The following is a 6074-nucleotide window of genomic DNA, read 5'->3' as shown; positions in this document are numbered from 1 at the left end:
TGGCATTATTTGGCGATGTCATGAGGAGTGGCATTATTTTGTGATGTCATGAGGAGTGGAATTATTTGGTGATGTCATGAGGAGTGGCATTATTTGGCTCCTCCACAGCACCAAGACATGTCACTCAACAAAGCCAAACAGGAGATGGAGCACGAGGAACCTGCCGAACTCAGTGTAAATATGAGAAGGCCAAAGACACAACATATACGGTAATGAAGAGACCAACACAGCGGCAACTGAGCAAAATATTGGAAGTGACCGACTACTTCAAGGATTAATAGATATGATTTCAAGGTGGCGACCATCATCCACTCACTTGATGTAGTGCTGCCAACTTCTTTCTTCACCTTTATCATTCTCTTTTTGTGTCTGTCCTCCTCTCTTCCTATTTCTCCCATCTTTTCTGTCACTTTTTATTACTCTTCTTTCCTTTTCAGGTGGCTTTACATTGAGTGACAAGCCTAATGGTTTCCGGAAAGCCAGGAAACCATTTACAACGCTGGGTGGTAACCATATAACCAACCCATACGTGTTCCCTTCATGTCAACAAGTGGGTTGGCGGAGGGTTAGTGCCCCTCCCCGTAAAACAACTAACTCAAAGACAAACCCCCACCCTTTACGGGATTATGGCGTCTGACGATAGATACATAGATAGATAGATACGGGATTATGACGTCTGGCGATAGGTACTGGATTATGGTGTCTGGCGATAGATAGATAGATAGATAGATACGGGATTATGGCGTCTGGGGATAGATAGATAGATAGATACAGGGTTATTGCGTCTGGCGATAGATGGATAGATAGATAGATTGATGGATAGATAGATTGATATGAGACTGTGGCTTCTGACGATAGACAGATAGATAAATAGATGGATAGATACGGGATTATGGCGTCTGGCGATAGATAGATAGATAGATAGATACGGGATAATGGTGTCTGGCGATAGATAGATAGATAGATAGATACGGGATAATGGTGTCTGGCGATAGATAGATGGATAGATAGATACGGGATAATGGTGTCTGGCGATAGATAGATAGATAGATAGATACGGGATAATGGTGTCTGGCGATAAATAGATAGAACGAATAACTATCTAGCTATCTATCTTTTGCCAGACGCCTCAATCCTGCAAGGAGTGGCCACAAACAAATCGCCTCCATGTCGCCCTGTCCCCCGTAATTTCACTGTCCCGCTCCCAGCTCACACCCCTCTCTTTCATATACCTCTCCACTCCATCCTTTCATCTCATCCTTGGCCTCCCCCTCCCTCTCTCCCATTCCACCTCACTCATATACACTCTCCTCGTCAGTCTCTCACTCTCCATCCTCTCCACATGACCAAACCACCTCAGTGTGTTTCTCCTAACGCTTCCTATCACATCCACATCCACACCACAACGCTCCTTCACTCCCTCATTTCTCAGTCTGTCTCTCCATGTAACTCCACATCCACCTCACTCATATACACTCTCCTCGTCAGTCTCTCACTCTCCATCCTCTCCACATGACCAAACCACCTCAGTGTGTTTCTCCTAACGCTTCCTATCACATCCACATCCACACCACAACGCTCCTTCACTTCCTCATTTGTCAGTCTGTCTCTCCATGTAACTCCACATCCACCTCACTCATATACACTCTCCTCGTCAGTCTCTCACTCTCCATCCTCTCCACATGACCAAACCACCTCAGTGTGTTTCTCCTAACGCTTCCTGTCACATCCACATCCACACCACAACGCTCCTTCACTTCCTCATTTGTCAGTCTGTCTCTCCATGTAACTCCACATGCTCCTCTCATTTCTTTTTTTATGTAAGGAAGAAGGAACCAAAGGCCAGGAGCCGGGAAACCGTTCCTTCAAAGAAAAAGAAAAATACAAAGGAGAGCCAAATTCAAGATCCGGTTATTTCGAGATGCCTGGACACACTGCGTCTGAAAGACTGGAGATCATAGGAAGTAGGAAATACAGACAGAGGGAGACAGTTCCGGAGCTGACTTGTTGCATAAATGAAGGACTGCCCAAAGGATCCTAGTGAGGTATACCACCTTCCCCTCCCTCTATAAAACAACGATAATAAATACAAAGAAATTATAGTATATGTAAAGACAGCGAAGAAAACTATTTAGTATGTGTTTGTTTATGTAGATGCATTTCTGATGGATTGATAAGTCTATAGGAAGTTGTTACATAAGAAGATGAAGGGTGAGCGGTTCTTCACATCCCTGTCTATCTATTGCCAGACTCCTTAATCCCGCAAGAGGTGGCCACAAACAAATCGCCTCCATGTCGCCCTGTCCCCCGCCATTTCATTGCCCTGCTCCCAGCTCACACCCCCCTCTTTCATTTACCTAACTCCAGCCCTCCACCTCATCCTCGGTCTCCCCCCTCCCTCTCGCTCCCTCCATTTCACTTACATGCATCGTCTTAGTCTTTCATTCTCCATTCTCTCAACGTGTCCAATATGGCTTAAAGATACAGTAATACACAACTCTGTACGCTAAGTGTTATGCAACAGTTTGTTTTACTGTGTTTACATATAACTATTCCTACTTGTTTTTATATATTTGCTTTAGAACCCAATGTAATTATACAGTGAACTACGCTATGATGTAGTTTCCTCCCTCTTAACACTATCTTGGAGGGCGCGGGCTATGACATTATCCCCAGCTGACCCCTCCACCTCCTCTCCTCGGCTCTAAATGGGTAGCGTGTAATTTTTCCCACGTGCAGGTCCGTCGCTTATTTGTTTTTCCACATTAGCAGACGATTTCCACGGAGCGGCAACCCTGTCAGCCTGTCTGTCTCTCCACGTAGCTCCACATTCCTCTCAGATAACTTATTTCCACACCACTTTTCACACTAATAAAGATGATTTGGCTCAACTGAGAGAACAGGCAGTATCAAAGAACTGACGAACAATATCCTGCCTTACCTTTGTTTATCTCGGATAGATGGGCAAGCTGTTGAAACACTATCAACACTGAGAATAGACACACAGCTCGAGCGTCCTCCCCCTCTCACGGTTAGAGGGTGACTGACGGGATTCGAAGCTCCTTTTTTTTTTTTTTTAATGCAAGAAAGAAGGAATCAGAGGCCAGGAGCCCGCAAACCGTTCCTTCCAAGAAAAAAGCAAAATACAAAAGAGAGCCAAATTCACAATCCGTTTATTTCGAGATGCCTGGACACACTGCGTCTGAAACACTGGAGATCATAGGGAGTAGGGAATACAGACAGAGGGAGACAGTTCCAGAGTTAACCTGTTGCATAAATGAAGGACTGGAAGTAACGGTTAACTCTTGCATTAGAGAGCTGGACAGAAAAGGGATGAGAGTTTGTTGCTAGACGGGTGCTACGCACCCGTCGTAGAGGTGGAGGGATGCAAGCAGACAGGTCAGAGGAGCAGTGACCATTGAAGTAGCGTTAGAACAGAGATAATGATGCAACAGTGCGGCGAAGAGACAGAGGTTGAAGGGAGCCAGTAAAAGGAGGAGAGTTTGAGACGAAAAGCCTTTGACTCTACCCTACTGAGTAGAGCTGTATGTGGGGAGCCTCCCCGCACATGAGAGTTGTACGCCACACAGGGGCGAATAAAATTGAACTCTAGTTCGAAATAAAATGCTTGTTTTTATTATGCTGATTAATATTTATCTTTAATATTAATCCTTTCTATATATCTATCTATGGACGCCTTCATCGGGTAAGGAGTGGCCACAAACAAATCGTCTCCATGTTGCCCTGCCCCCTGCCATGTCGCTACCCTCCCCCAACTTACACCCCCCTCTCATGTACCTCTCTCCTCCATCCCTCCATCTCTTCCTCGGTCTCCCCCTCCCTCTCCCCCCTCCACCTCACTCACATACACTCTCCTAGTTAGTCTCTCACCCTCCATACTCCCAACGCTAATCTAGTCGTCTAGGTTAATGATGTTCACCTGAAATACATTTTTATTTATCCTTTTTACTAGCAAGCATCCCAACCCCGACCATCGTGGTGGTGGTAATGGTGGTGGTGGCAGCAGCAGCAGTAGATGTAGCAGCAGCAGCAGTAGTTGTAGCAGTAGTAGTTGTAGCAGTAGTAGTTGTAGCAGTAGTAGTTGTAGCAGCAGTAGTTATAGCAGTAGTAGTTGTAGCAGTAGTAGTTGTAGCAGCAGTAGTTGTAGCAGCAGTAGTTGTAGCAGTAGTAGTAAGAACAGGTAATGTCAGCCTGCTATCCAGCCTGCTGTCTAGAGTGTTGTCTGTTGCTTAAGCCCTGTCCACACGAGCGGGCAATGCCCGCGGGCACAAGCGAGCAGTTTGCCTGTTGACGGGCTCACCGCTTGTGCCCGCGGGTACATCATTTGATGGGTTTGCTGTTCTGTGGGTGAAGTGCTCGCCGTCTAGGGGCAGCACAGCTGGCTCTGTGGTGACATCATGGCATATTTCCTGCAGCATTTTGGCAGTGACGTCGCGTACACACAGCCTGCCTTCTTGCACACCAATGCATGGTTTGCATCAAAGACAGTGCCACAGGAACAGTGTTGAGGTAGGGTCTACTACTGCTACTGCTACTACTTGATTTTAGCTTGCACACACACACACACACACACACACACACACACATGCATGCATATATACATACATACACATACAGACACGTGTGTTGTGTTGGTGTGTGTATGTGTGTGTGCTTAGATGTATATAGATGTATGTATGTGTATGTGTACGTGTGTGTGTACGTGTGTGTGTATGTGCATGTGTGCGTGCGTGATTCGAAGCCAGAAATTCACAGTTGGAAGAGATAAAAACAAAATGGCCATCGTGAGAGTCGAGTCACGGACTCTTACGGGCGAACACGAGACCAATGTAACGAGCTGGCTTGGTCAACAGATGGCATTGTGGTCGCCGGTGTGTCGTCTGTTTGTTTACATAAGTTGACAGGCGGGATGTGAGGGGGCGTGGCGGTACAAATAAACATGGCTCTAAACCCTGGACACCGCTGTGTTGTTTGTGGGAAAAACCCACTAACTGGAACTAACCTACGGTTTCGTTTCTTCCCAAAGGACAAAAAGGGGTGCGTAAAACAGATGTAACAAACTGTTATGAATGAATTTCGATCCAGAAAATGGATGAAGAAACCAAGTGCGGGACTCACCACCTAGAGCAGCGGTATCAAGGCAACTCTTGTACCATAGCTCGTACCCAAGAGAATACAAGGCAGATTGAGGCAGCAGCAAACAACGACATGGAATGTAGGGTTGTGGGACAGGTACGGTGGTACAACGTCAGGAAGGGGTACGGCTTCCTGACTCGTCGAGACACAGGGGGCGACGTTTTTATCCACCGATCGTCCATCGTAGCCCCCAATCCCGCCCACCCTGTGGACTCAGTTGCCGCTGGCGAGGTGGTGGAGTTCGTGGTGGAGCAGGGTATCAAGGGTCCTGCAGCTGCCTCAGTAACCGGCCCTGCAGGCCAGGTGGTGCGGGGCTCTCCCCACACCCTCCCCTATCGTCGGCGCAGACGTTAGCGTCAGTCTCCATCTGCTACTCCTGCCTCCTTCCCTGCCTCTTCTGCCTCAACCATTGTCACCATGTGCATTGAGGTGGCCAAGGCTTTCTCAGGGGGAGATATGGCAGTTCTCGCCCAGCGCCTGCCCGCCATCTTCGAGGCTAATGGGCTCCCTGCCATACTGATCCCCGAATCTTTCTCTTCACCCGTGGTACAGAGGAGGCCTGGGAAGCGAGGTCCTAGACATCAGTATCGGTCAGGGCCTCCTGCGACCCCCACCACTCTGATCCCAAGGGTGCTGCAGCTACAGCCCTCCACTCCACCTACGAGGCTCCGGCTGGCGGGCCACTCCATCTCTCGTCGGTCTGCCCTTTCGCCACCTCCCGAGGTGCCCATGGAGACTGGGGATGCGGCTCCTTCTTTGCCGTCTGCGGCAGACAAGCCTGCCGACCCTGTTTCTCCTGCGAAGCATGGCAAGGTGGAGTCTACTCCAGCTGAGGGGCAGGCCTCTGCAAGTCGGAAGCCTTCACCTCTGGGTCGTCGCCTCACCTGGTCGGACTTTGCCTCACTCGACAGTTCAGG

Source organism: Coenobita brevimanus, unplaced genomic scaffold, assembly GCF_032717465.1.
Source record: "Coenobita brevimanus isolate Jiangsu-jjx unplaced genomic scaffold, ASM3271746v2 jjx.HiC_scaffold_2638, whole genome shotgun sequence".
Classification (NCBI taxonomy): domain Eukaryota; kingdom Metazoa; phylum Arthropoda; class Malacostraca; order Decapoda; family Coenobitidae; genus Coenobita; species Coenobita brevimanus.
The sequence above is the reverse complement of the archived record's forward strand: the minus strand, read 5'-3'. Positions refer to the sequence as shown.